The sequence below is a fragment of the Daphnia carinata genome, chromosome 4 (genome assembly GCF_022539665.2).
Source record: "Daphnia carinata strain CSIRO-1 chromosome 4, CSIRO_AGI_Dcar_HiC_V3, whole genome shotgun sequence".
Lineage (NCBI taxonomy): Eukaryota > Metazoa > Arthropoda > Branchiopoda > Diplostraca > Daphniidae > Daphnia > Daphnia carinata.
In genome coordinates this window covers 3,403,341-3,416,218 of record NC_081334.1, presented here as the reverse complement: position 1 = coordinate 3,416,218, position 12,878 = coordinate 3,403,341, and the positions used below count along the sequence as shown (strand labels likewise).

Genomic DNA, 12,878 nt, shown 5'->3' with positions numbered 1-12,878 from the left:
TGGACAAGTAGGATATTTTATCAAATTGTTCACAAGCCTGGGGTGACGGTGGTGGTGGAGTAACAAAGTAAGATAAAAGTATAGAAATATATATTCAAACTTAACTTCTTGGTGCTTTATGTAGTGTGTGGAAGAGGGACATTTTTCGAGAGATTGTCCATAAGGAGCTGGCGATGGTGGTGGAAGTCGTAGCCGCCATAAGGTAAAAAAAAATCATTTTGGGTTATTACATTCTGGTCTTGCTAATCCATGGTTATGTAATATAGAGAAGAATATTCCTCCGGAATGCCCACAAGGAAAAGATGGGTGTTGGAGCTTGTACATGTCATAAGGTAAGTATGAGACTCAGATCTTGTTTGTTTTTTTTCCAAATTTTTAATGTTTCTTTGTAACAGTGCAGCAAAGAGGGCCATATAGCAAGGGATTGTCCACAAAGAGGAGGCAGTGGTGGCAGCAAGTATTACAACATAATGTTAATTGTACTTCACAAAAATATCTTATGTTCCCAGGTCCATTGTCTTACCCCTTGTGTCATGAAGCTGGCCATACTTCGTAAATTATGATTTGCCAACTGATATTGAAGAGTATTTTCATCGTGTTGGTCGAACGGGCAGCGTGGGAAATGTTGGAAAATCAAGAAGCTTCTTTGACGAACAAAAGATGACAGATACCTGAATACAGAACGGAATCGTTTTGTCTAAGGAAACAGTTAATTAGAATACTTTATTTTACATTTTTCTACTGCATATCCGGTTTATGTTTTTTTCTTTTTACTTTTTCGCATACCTACATAGCTATCAAAATTTCAAACTATATATACAAGGATAGTTATGGCATAAAGGTAGCATGCTGTTCTACAGTGCGAATGGTCTGTGGTTCGAATCCCAGAATGATTAATATTGCTTATGGTGTCGTTGCATGAACACTGGTACAAGCGAAGGAAGATGAGTTGTTCATTGTTTATTCTAAGTCCAAATCTTATTCCTAAGTTCACTATTAATAATTGTAGTGATAGAATATGTGAAATGGCTCAGTGGTAAAGCATCGGCTTCAGAAGTCGAAGGTATAGGGTTCAATACTCAGAATCGCCAAACGAGGAATTTTCAGTGTGCAAATGTTTATTTGTGAAATAACGAAAAATGGCAAAAATTCTTTCCAGCGTCCCAGATGTATCCTGGGACAACCACGTCCAAGCAACATTAACCATTCTGGGGTTGGACCCACGGACCTTCCGCACTGTAGGCCAGCATCCTACCGTTATGGCATATCTGTACTTACTAACGATGATTTAGATTTCGATAGCTTTGTAAAAAGGGACTTCGCACTAGCTTATTATGGAATGCCTACTGAAATAAAATAAGGCAGCGTTGTCGTAACGATATAGCATGGGGCTAGCATAGTAGAATACTTGGGTTCAATCCCCAAGTCCGTCAATTTCAATAAAATAAATAATACAAAAGTAAATATTGTATAAAGTATTTTATTGTCCCTCCTTCCACCCACATATCCACCACTTTACATACATTTTAATACACTATACAAAATACAATACATACACAAATACATACAACTAACTCGTTGGCTGCCACGCCACCATTTTCTACAATCGCTACTGTCGCTATCCTAGGGATAGCGACCAAGGGGGCCGGGTAGGCCGGGCTGACACGGCGATGAGACCTTTCTGGGAACGCACACCCCCGGTCTCATCAGCCGCATCGAATAAGGGAATTCCCTATGGTGCGTTGCCTGTGGGCCATTCGGCCAATCTTGGGCAGTGGCGCTGCTCCACCCCATGGCAGATAAACCATGGAGCAGAACAGCGCGGCCCGTCCCTGTCAAGCTACAAAAAAAGGGGATCAAAGTGGGTGGGTGGCAGCCAACGAGTTAATTAGATTAGCATTACATAATACGAAACAAAACAAAACAATACCACGATGAGGCGACCACGAGGTGACGAAGGGGAGATAGGGGAGGCGAAGACGGCGCGACCACGAGGCGATGACGGAGCGACGGGCGAGGCGAAGACGGGCAACGATGAGGCGAAGGCGGGGTGACGGGCGAGGCGATGGACGGACGAGGCGATGGACGGACGAGGCGATGGACGGACGAGGCGATGGACGGACGAGGCGATGGACGGACGAGGCGAAGACGGGACGACGATGAAGCGAAGAAGGGAAAACTTTGAATATTGAGGATGAATCCGAATGAGGAAGAAGGCATAGTCCTAGATGGTTAATGTCAAGAAAAAGTGTTACTTATTGGGTAATATAAGATTGTTTATGTAACTAAAACAGAGAACACAATTTGACTTACGCCTGTTGTCCAAATGCTGGAAAGACTGTAGGGCCTGAAGTTATGAAGATGAAGGCAAAGGCTTGGCAGTTCTACGATGGGATATTGAAAAAAATATAGCTTCTTCTATGAGGGGACATTGAAAAAAGCAGTACTAAACAGAAAGACATCTAATACCAAAGGAAATGCTTTTGACGTATATGTTTGTGTGTTCGCAGCTAAGTAGAAATTGTAAGATGAATGCTGAAACGGTGGTGGTTATAGTTGGATACACAAAATGATGATGATCATGCACTAGTCAGAGTGGAAATGACAGAAGATCATGAGCGTATTAAGGGTAGCAGCATAATATTATGGTATTCCATCCCACAGCATTTGTATCATTGGTGACATTTCTTCCCCGTCATCATTCTTTGCAATGCAAGTTTCACGAGCTAAATCTTAAAAGCAGAATCATTTCAACCAGATACTTATAGCAAAAATATAAGTCTTATACCTCTAGGTGAGCAACTTCATAGCAAAATGGAATGCAACAACTATAGGTTGCTAACAGTTTTGGGGTTTCACAGTTGGCATAGATGAGACAAGATGCCAGAAAAATAATCCAGTTGATCTGCCTTACTTCCATAACACAAGAGAAAAAAAAAACACTTGGTAGTTGGCAGACAGTAGCACACCATTTTTCGAATTTTCTACTGGAACGTAACACAGTTAACAAACATTCGAACACGGATCTTTCTTGTCACACGGAATCACAACACAAGTTAGCAGGAGCAGTAGCGCCATCTTGTTTTTTAAATTTATAATCAAAAGGCAGGTTTTTAAAGAAGTGTAAAACTTGTTTTTTTAACGAGTAAACTGTATTAACAGTGATATGCTGATAGGAACACGTTAATTATGTTTTTAAAGCGCAAATTCCCAGCGTCCCCTTAAAAATTGTGACTAGCAGTCGATCAAATGTTGGGCTAATACTAAATTGCAACTTTATCAATTTTTTATTTATTTATTAAAAACCAGAGAAATTTTTACGAAAATACGTGATTTGGATTCAAAATTTAGCAAAAATATTTGACTACGGCTCGTTACTCGCGGACATGACCAACATCAAACGGCATTTTTAAGACAAAACGATACTACATATTTTTGTTGAAAATTATAACACATCATTTCTTACCTGCTGTTTCGGTATATAAATTGCTGCACAGTTTCACTATACTGAAGTCTATTATTAGACGTTTGGCGACTGACAGTGGAGGTAGGAAAGTGAGGAGACAGAGTCAAGAGACAACTACACCTGAGAATCATCTGGCGGCCGTTTAATATGGTACAAAGAACGATATAGGACATGCACATTTTCTCAAAATAAGCCAACGACAGGTTTCATGTGGCAGCACGAGCAACAAACAAAGAATATCACCTAAAATGTTTCCAATGTCCGGACATAGAAAACGAAATTACGTAAAACGTGTTCCGTTACGGCGATCGTAATGGAACATACTGCCGGACACATCATAACCGTTGCCTATTTCCTTATCCAACGCTGAACCGAAAGACGACTGCATTCGTATTCGTTGAAACATCGTTTCATGTGCCAATTGCACTGCTAACACCGGAGAGGCCGCGAGCGCACTGTACAGCAACAGATAACTATTGCCTGCCTCATCTGCTTCTTCTTCGTTGGGAATTATCAAAGATAAATTAAGATTACAACACCGAATAAAATCCATAAAAAACATTACCAAATGCAACATCTCCAATGGCGATCGCGAATCCTTTGTTCATCATGAATTGAGAAGCTACACGAGTTTCCTCATAACTTGGATGGCGAAATTCTAACAATAGTCACGCAATAGCACGTGGAACAAATTATTGAAGAACCATAGACGACTGAACATTTAATAACGCCCAAGGCTAGCACTTTTGAAATCCGACCCAATAGAAATTCTTCGACAATGCAAAGCTCCAATTTTTTTTGAAGTTTTCTTTCCCCTTCATTAATAAATTCAACTTAGTGCGACTTCGGAAGGTTTGTCATATAATAAGGCTAAAAACTGTTTCCTTGGCCAGGTACTAGGATTTGCCGGAAAATAAAGAGAAAACTGAAAATAATTTAAAGAAAATTGCCTTCATACCTAGAAACTTCTTTTTAGGAACGAAGTTTTGACGCACTTGGGGTTACCATTATCCATAGGCAAATGCTTCTCTTTCAGAAGAATTTAATCTAATATAATGGATGTATGAAAAAAAAAAAAAACTAGGCACACTCTGTATATATAAAAAAAAAAAAAAGTATTACCAGGTGTAACCATCTCCAAAAATCGCCAGTTCCTCATGTAATAAGTTACACAGCAGTTTTCACTCAGATTGGACCGCAAAAGCCTGCACAATAATAAGTAAAATATAACATTTGGAACCATCGCCAAATATAGATTTCCAACGCAAACGATCAGTACCTTGCGATTCTGAAATAGAAGAAGGGTCCATTGCTGATGCAAACACCACAAATTCTATAGTATTCTTTCCTCTTCGTTTTGAAACTAACCTCGACTTGATTTGCAATAGCTGGTCAAATAATAAGACCAAAGGCCAGGAGGTTTTAGATAGATGGAGTTGAAAGCTTGATGTCCACATTAACCTCATCAGTTCTAGGTAACCTTAGCTTTCCTTAATGCTACTTGATAAATTCTATACCTCTCATAATTGTGAAGAACAGACCAGCATGCCTTGCACATTTTTTGTAGTACAATTATTTCTGCTTTGATGTACCCAACACAAGAAACCTTAGGTACCAATGTGTCTAATCAAAATAGCCTACACATTCTGTCAAGCATTTTCCACATCTCGCATTAGGCATCTATTGCAAGAAAAACAAATAAAGCAGATGAATAATATCTCTGGGATGTTAGTGTACCATTGACCTGTAAAGCATTCCATGCTGCATTGATGTTCAGGGAAAACATTAGTTGTAGAACTTTCGAGCTACAACTTGAATATGGGCTCGTTGTCATACGTTTTGAGGATCCCATAGCCCGTAAAGGTCCTTGCTCGCAGATGTGTTAATCTATTGAGAGTATTTAAAACTTTAATGTATGGGACATACAAACTAGATTCTAGAATTATAGAATAGCCAGTACATCAGACAGTAACGACGAGTTGATCGACATTCTGTCTAGATAATTACCCTAGAGGCCCTTACTGTTTGGCCTCGGTGTGCATAATTCGTGGTTCTCATGAAGTAGTACGCTGCTTCCTGAATCAAATAAATAGCCAAGAAAAGCAAAATAATTGGCTTTTTTCTTTAAAAACGTGATTTACATTTGAAACCACTTAAAACAGGTAGTGATAGTAGAGCATACTTAACGAGCTTCGCATTCGGCTGAGTTTTCGGGACAACCACCATAGCGACCATCATTGTTTGATTTTCGTACTTTTTCGTAACAAACACCTACAGCTGACCGCCCAACAGTTGGTAATTCTTCTACCATGTCCTTTCATGTTGAAGACAGCTTTGATATCTTTGTCGGGTTCTGTGTAACCAGGGGTTATACAGAACATCATGGGTTTAAACGCAAGTGGTCTAAGCTACCTCCAAAAAGCTCCACTTCGTGCTTCTTCTAAAAATGTTACAAAGATCTGTCAGTATCATGGCTAGCACATCAGCAACAGGAAACCCTAAAGAAAAAAATAATTAATGCCAATGAATAGCAACCAAGTCGTGTAAAAATTTTTATATTAATCAAACCATTCAACAGCAAGATATGCTAACTTTTTTTAATATGCCAAGTTTATTATTACTAAAAATACTCACAGCAACATACTTTTAAAAAAGTTAAGAAAAATTCGTCCTTTAAGACAAGTAAATGGGAAGCCCAGACATCAACCAAAAACATTAAGCAGCAAAACTGTAATAACTCTAAACTCACCGAACCCTTAAGCATGCTTTGTTACATTTATATTAGAAGTTGCCTGCAATTACTAAACCCAACTTGAAGTAATCACATAATATACTGTGCCAATTTTCTAGATGGGTTTGTCAAACTGTACAGTTTAGATTCTACTAGAACCCTATCGTATTAGGCTTTTACTGAACCCCCAATACAGTTGCCTAAACAAAATGTGATTAAGCAAATAGAAACCATTGCAAGGAACTACTTTGTTAGAAACAGCATGCATTGCAATAAATTTCACCATTCTAATCTAAATAGTATAATTTTTAATTGTTTTTTTATCATAATACTTTGCCAGATGTCATTGCGAGACAGAGATCCAGTAGTTTGGGTCACATCCCAAATGCAATTTTATCATCCAGAACTTTATACTGCATAAATTTCACCCAAAGCAAACAGCTTTACATTAAACATGGGTGACGCCTATTGCCCCACAGATTCCGGGGGAGCAATAGACAAAATGCTATTACCCCCCGGATTCTGCGGGGCAATAGATTTTTCCTTAAAAATGCCTGGATGCAACGTGGTACAACTGCAGAACATACGGTCTACGAGACGTACAATGTAATACAAATTGTAAAAATTAAGTCGTACATCACACAATGTAAATTTACCGATTTGCAGGTATGAAACACGGTCCATATTAAGCTAGTTGGTTGTAAAACCTCCATGATAGTTTCGTTCTTCTTTCTTCAAGAACGAACTTTTCGACATCACGGGCCCAAAATGTCGGAAACCTCTTGCTACCATCTCATCACTGCCGTCCATTCCTTAGTACTGCGCATAATGTTCGTAGAGAGCAGTGTTTCCACTTTCCGCAAAGTGGTATCCCTAGAACGTTGCCAGACTGGGGACATAAATCCCTATTTAAAAAAAATAAAATCCCCAGAAAAATCCCTGTTACTTTCATACTTGAATCATAGATAAAGACCTCTGGTTCGCTATCTCCATAAGACTAAATAAATAATAACAAACACGAATAACATGGGCTGCTGACGCAAAAATTTTGGGTACCCTTCCTACGATTTTTTGGATCCTTACACTGCTTGCAGTGCCATCAAGTGGAGGTTTTTATCACTACTGATGGGTAAATAGCTTTCCAACAACCGCCATTGTTCGTGGCAGTTTGTGGCGTCCTGAAGCTAGATTTGGCTTGAAAATGTCGTTCCCTAAAGAAAATAAGAATAGGATAGGTTTGTACAGTTTGATCTATGGAGTGATCGTTACAATGTTGAGAGACCAAAGTAAATGATAATTGAATTTAAAGGTTACGATATCAAGGGCAGCTTTGGTAAATGGAAAAACGGAAAACAAGAACTTGAAAGTGCCGTGTAACCACAATTTGAAGAAAATTGAGCCAAAAAGTCAAGAGCCTGATGAAAAGCGAGGGCCAATTAACATCGTTTCTCTTAAAAAATAATTCTTCTGAAGGTCTTTTCATTTCTACCTTGCTAACCAATATTCAAACTCGGGATGTTTCTATAGTTCAAGATCTCGATAGTACAAAATTGTGAAACTTTCACAAACCACCAAGGCAGCATCTGTGTCAGCAACCTCTGATCATACAGAGTTTGTCAAAACAAGATAAAATTAAATCACGAAGAAAAAGGAGGGGACGACTGCATCGAAGAACAGAAAAAGAGAAAAGCCAAGATTAAGAAAAATGAAAAGAAAGAACCTAAACTAATGAAAAAAGGCCAATTTATCGTATTAATGAGCGATACTGACTCTTGGATGAGTTAACTCGTGTTCTGTTATGTGCAAAACATGTGATAGTCTGATAGTTTTGTATAAAAATACACTGGCATGCTTTCCATGATCGTGGAAAACTTGAAGTAAAAAATCTTTGATTTATTTAAAAAGGTTTAGTGACTTAATCATAAACATTAACCACAGACACATAACATTAATCAACTTAACATTAATCACAGACTCATAAGGTCTTTTATGGTGGAAAATTATTAAAATTGATTTTTCGTTATTAGTAACTTTGTTAGCGACAAGTGCAAAGCTTCCTTAAATTTCAGTGTAGTATGTGATGTTTAATTTGGTACCAATAGCTCCTTGAAAATGTGCATAAGGGGAAGACAAGACATAAGATTATAATATTATTCCTATAAACATTTATCAAATGTTAATAATAATGAACTAGCCTACATGTAAACATATATTCGTTATGAACATCCGCCAAAAGTCCCTCAAACCTAAACCCTATTTCTATTGGCGTTCATGTCATTTAGTTCTTCCCTATGTCCGCGAGAGGCACTGTAACCAGAGTAAGCATTCGGCTTTTTCTGCGTCAGTAGGGATAGGGCTAAAAGCATAGCAGAGGTCTTTATCTATGCTTGAATGATTCATACATTGCTACTATAATAACGGCCTGTCAGCGCGCATTACCTCCAGCGCCTAAAACTGCATTGCCAGAGGGTAATACCCCAAACCGAGCTCCACTTTCCACTGTTTGGTAACGAATGACGAATTGAAATGTGTGGGAAAAACAGTGGAAATTGTTATATTGTTATTTTATTGTGCAGCTACTTACAAAACCACTCTTTCATGCTTGAACTGCATCAACAACTCGAACTTCATCAACAACACTAACACGCCCTAATGGCACAAAAAACAACAAAAACTTACGGGTAGCGAATTGGGTCACATATCCCGATGATAAGCTGCCTGCATCCACGAGCCGTCTTTCAGGCCGTGGGGAGGCTAACGAACAGCCTACGTTCAACGATCACCTCTTCTCTACCTTTCAGTTTGTGGTTCGATCTTCAAGGTAGTGAACAGTACTACAGATCGATTTTTAGCCTGACAAGGCTATTTTTGCCAATTTTAGCCTGGCAAGGCTTTTTTTTGGTGTGCCATTTAGCCCCTTTATAGTAGGCATGGCTCTTCTATTTTCTTTTCTCTCTTTTTTTTTCTTTCTTCTTGTTTTCTCTCTTCTTTTTTTCTTTCTTGAAGGCGTAGAATCTTGCGTTTTGATCTGTTGTAGAAACTTGCGTAATCCGATGAATTTTGCGTATCTTGAATGAAGATTTGGAGGGAAAGGGAGGGGGGGAAATTGGCGGTGTCGGGACTTGAACCCGGGGCCTTCAGAATGCGAAGCGAAGGTGGTAACCACTGTGCCAGGACCGCACATCTCAAACAAATTTATTTTTCATCGACCTTCGTTCTAATACCGGAACTATATAATATATGACTAATAGTGGTGTCGCGCTGTGGTAGGGCACTGTGGTATAGCACTGAGATCATACGGCGATTGTCCGTGTTCGGTTCTTATAGACGCCATTGCTTCAAAAATCTTTTAATTATTTTTATAAATGTAAATAAAAAATATAAAATAACCCATTTTATTTATTTTAGAACAGTATTAAATCGAACACATTTTTAAAGCAATTAACCAGTGCCCGTCAAAGCCAAACAAGTTACCAGAAAAATTTAAATTGGCTATGGAAATAAAACCATCGGATTGCCCCATCATATTTGTTTAGTTAAGCAATAAAGATATGGTTTTTTTTTCGTTATTATTAAAAGATATGGTTTTTTCCAGAAATAATTGTCATCGAACTTTCAACGTTATAAAGCCTCAAGAGAATCACAGCGTTTCCCAATGAACAGTGTGTTGCTCACCTAGATAACAAAATTGTGTGAGAGGCCTCGGGTTCATCATGTCTCAACAACAAATTGTTCATCATGGTTGAACAAAATAGATTCGTAATTCCTACGTATATATTCAAGGAACTCCTCCCCAGCTTTTGCAATTGGGTCAAGTGCTTGTCAGAAATTCAGCCGGAGACTTGAGTCTTATAAAATTCGGCGTGCGATATGTTTGGCACAGACGTTTGGAGGATCAAATAGAGTTCGTGGTGTATCCTAGTCAGTGTTACTTTCTGAAAAGCGTACCGTTCACCATTGTCCGCTTGGTGGCTCTTATTGAGGAACATTTTACTTTTGAAGTTGCATAGAAGCGCCAAAAGCAACAGCGGTTTGGCCAAAAATCTCAAAATCCCGAGAAATCCCCAGAAAATTAAATAGGCCCTGGATAATCCCGGAAACCCTAGATTTGCATAACTGCACCCTAGATTCCAAAAATTTTCCTTAAATCCCCCTAAATAGGGTAATATCCCTAGAAGTGGAATGGCTGGTAGAGAGTACGCAACTGTTGCAACGCCACCTGGTATGCAACGGTTATGAGCGCCACTTGTGGTGATAGTTGTTATGTTGTAAAATGCAATCTGTTAACCGCGTAGCCATAGTATTAGGTCCCTTGATTTCCAGAGCAGACGAATTAATCTGACAGACTGACGCTGTGAGTTTTGAAATGGAACTTTTCTTTCTAAGTTTGGAAACGGAACTTATCCTTGTAAGTATGGAAACAGAACTTGTTCGGTATCGAAAGGAGATTTAGATTACGATATCAGTGAATAAAACAAAGAAATGTATGTGGGGAAATTAATTGACATTATTTGTTTTTTATCTTTATACTTTCTCGTATGATTACCATAATAACTATATTCCGCATACATATGAATGTGAATTTCAATGTTCTTATACACATTGCAACAAGCATTATAGCTTTTAATTGCAGACATAAACTATTTAATCTAAAGATGGGATGAAATAATTGTACACAACACATTGGATAGTGATAAAAAAACGGTCGAAGGCAGAAGTCCGTTTTGGAGGCTCGGGTTGTTCATCGACTCTGTTATCCTGTCTTGCGATGGTAACCGGCCGGCAAGCTCTTTTGCTCGAACCAGGCTCGCAGCATTCGTCGTTGTCGTCGGCAGATCTTTTGCGTTTCGGTTCAGCTGGGCGGGCTTCTGGAACAGAGGGAAGCGTCCTTCGCTCTCTTACACTTGTGCCAGAAGGGCCGCTGCCCAGGCGAATGGCGGATCGAGGTCCATTTTGAAAACACTAGAAATTCGGAGTGGAGATTGCTTATTTTTTGTTCAAATTTCGGTTGATTAAGTAGGGAGGACCTGGGGGAAAACCTGGCTAACAAGTACGGGGTCACCCCTTTTCCGTTATTTGTAAACAAATCTGACTTTGAAAACATATCCTGTTACGAAATAATTGCGATATAGGTAATTACGCACCACGTTCAATAAGATTAAAGTCATTTTCATTAAAATTTGAAAGAATTAATCATAAATGAAAATGCCATCCTCTTAACAGCCATTGAAACGGAACAGATTCAAAACAGAGGGTGTTTGATTCGACTGCCTGCTTTCGTGTGAAACGACGCCCAGAAAAAGAAAAAGGAAACAGTAATGAAACATCAATTGTTTATTTCGTGGTAAGGTCAAATACATTTCAGCTACAAAAAATGTTTCTTCAAAAACACACCTGATTTCATGTCCATAGGTATCCCAATACTAATTTTTTTTGCAGTTGCTATATATGTATATACCCCGATTTTGCGTATGTGAGTGTGTTTAGGGATGGAGAAGTTAAAATCCCGGTCATTGTTGGTACGTCCATTTTCCGTTCGAACACGTCGAGGGCGACGCACGTAATGGCTTTGTTTCAGTTCTTTTTTTGTTGCGGTGTGGTGTGCGTAGGTTAAAAGTGTGTGAATAGATATTGTGTTGCCATGAGTATTTCATGTTTGTTACACAACAATCAATATTAGCTACATTTTGTTCTTCATCCGAGTGAACAATAAAGGTTTGTAACAGAGGGAAATTTCTGCCCCGTAATTGCATAATTATAAATTTTGGCACTTATAATGTTTATTCGTTATGGCTTACCAGATGTAACTGTGTTGCTGATAAAACAACCATGATACTGACATATATGTATGTTTATCCAGATATTAATAGCGGCAAACCATTTTGCTAACTTAGTAATTAGGCTGAGGGCCTGTAATGTAAGGTACATTATACAGAATAACTAATACCATCCCTTCTATAATTATGAATTACATCCTTTATTTATAGCAAATTAAAATTCTTCTTAAAGATTAACTCATCTGTGACCAATGACCACTCCACAATTTAGAGCCCACTACAAATATGTCAAGCTTGTATTCAAGGCCCATTTTGAGCATCTCACAGTAGCTATTTCTAGCTATGTAGCTTCTCATTGCTTTTTGGACTAAGGATTTTCCATTAGCATTCAACGTGTTACGCCTGGTATACCTTTTCAATTAGTTTATTTAGTTTATTAATTTTAATTATTCGTCTGTCATGTTAGGTATAACGCTGCTGGAAGAACTCCGGCAATGGTTATACAAAGTATGGAATTGGTTGTGATCTGTTTTTATTCTTTACTGACATCCAGAATCTTTTCGGGCAGATGTGAGGATTTGGAGGCATTGCTGTGAAATTTTTTGATGCTGGGTACACTTTTGAAATTAAAGCTTAGTGGTCAAGAACCATCCCTAAACAACAATTTTTCTAAAGGTACATGAATTGACCAACTATTGTGTACTTAAAAGATCTTTGTTGCCAATATGACTTGGCTGTAATCTAATCTGCATGGAAGCTGTAGATTGCACTATGTATCTGCGAAGAGTTCTGGGCCATGTGAAAGCAGCCTCACATTATGCTGGCGCAGATTAGCTACATCACATTGAATAATACCAAGGTCTTAAAATAAATATGGACCTCATTCAGTTGCGTGGGTGAACTT

At 38.5% G+C, this 12,878-nt stretch overlaps 3 long non-coding RNA genes across 7 annotated transcripts; 1 reads left to right on the top strand and 2 right to left on the bottom strand.

Moving 5' to 3' along the window:
* Positions 1–2,082: 2,082 nt before the first annotated feature.
* On the bottom strand, positions 2,083–3,090 carry LOC130694976 (uncharacterized). Its single transcript, XR_009002228.1, has 4 exons — positions 2,789–3,090; positions 2,470–2,732; positions 2,314–2,384; positions 2,083–2,224 (listed from the first exon to the last, which is right to left on the bottom strand). It is a non-coding gene; the product is annotated as an uncharacterized LOC130694976 (long non-coding RNA).
* A 522-nt stretch (positions 3,091–3,612) lies between these two features.
* On the bottom strand, positions 3,613–7,043 carry LOC130694959 (uncharacterized). Of its 4 annotated transcripts, none has more exons than XR_009002196.2 (12): positions 6,854–7,043; positions 6,530–6,787; positions 5,879–5,964; positions 5,649–5,819; positions 5,427–5,542; positions 5,211–5,353; positions 4,984–5,146; positions 4,746–4,909; positions 4,589–4,671; positions 4,425–4,513; positions 4,032–4,362; positions 3,613–3,964 (listed from the first exon to the last, which is right to left on the bottom strand). It is a non-coding gene; the product is annotated as an uncharacterized LOC130694959 (long non-coding RNA). The 4 variants fall into 4 exon arrangements; XR_009420817.1 differs by having other exon boundaries at positions 4,032–4,124; XR_009420819.1 differs by having other exon boundaries at positions 5,474–5,542.
* A 4,758-nt stretch (positions 7,044–11,801) lies between these two features.
* On the top strand, positions 11,802–12,496 carry LOC130694969 (uncharacterized). Of its 2 annotated transcripts, none has more exons than XR_009002218.2 (4): positions 11,802–11,912; positions 11,999–12,114; positions 12,185–12,379; positions 12,441–12,496. It is a non-coding gene; the product is annotated as an uncharacterized LOC130694969 (long non-coding RNA). The 2 variants fall into 2 exon arrangements; XR_009002217.2 differs by having other exon boundaries at positions 11,999–12,119.
* The last annotated feature ends 382 nt before the right edge of the window (positions 12,497–12,878 follow it).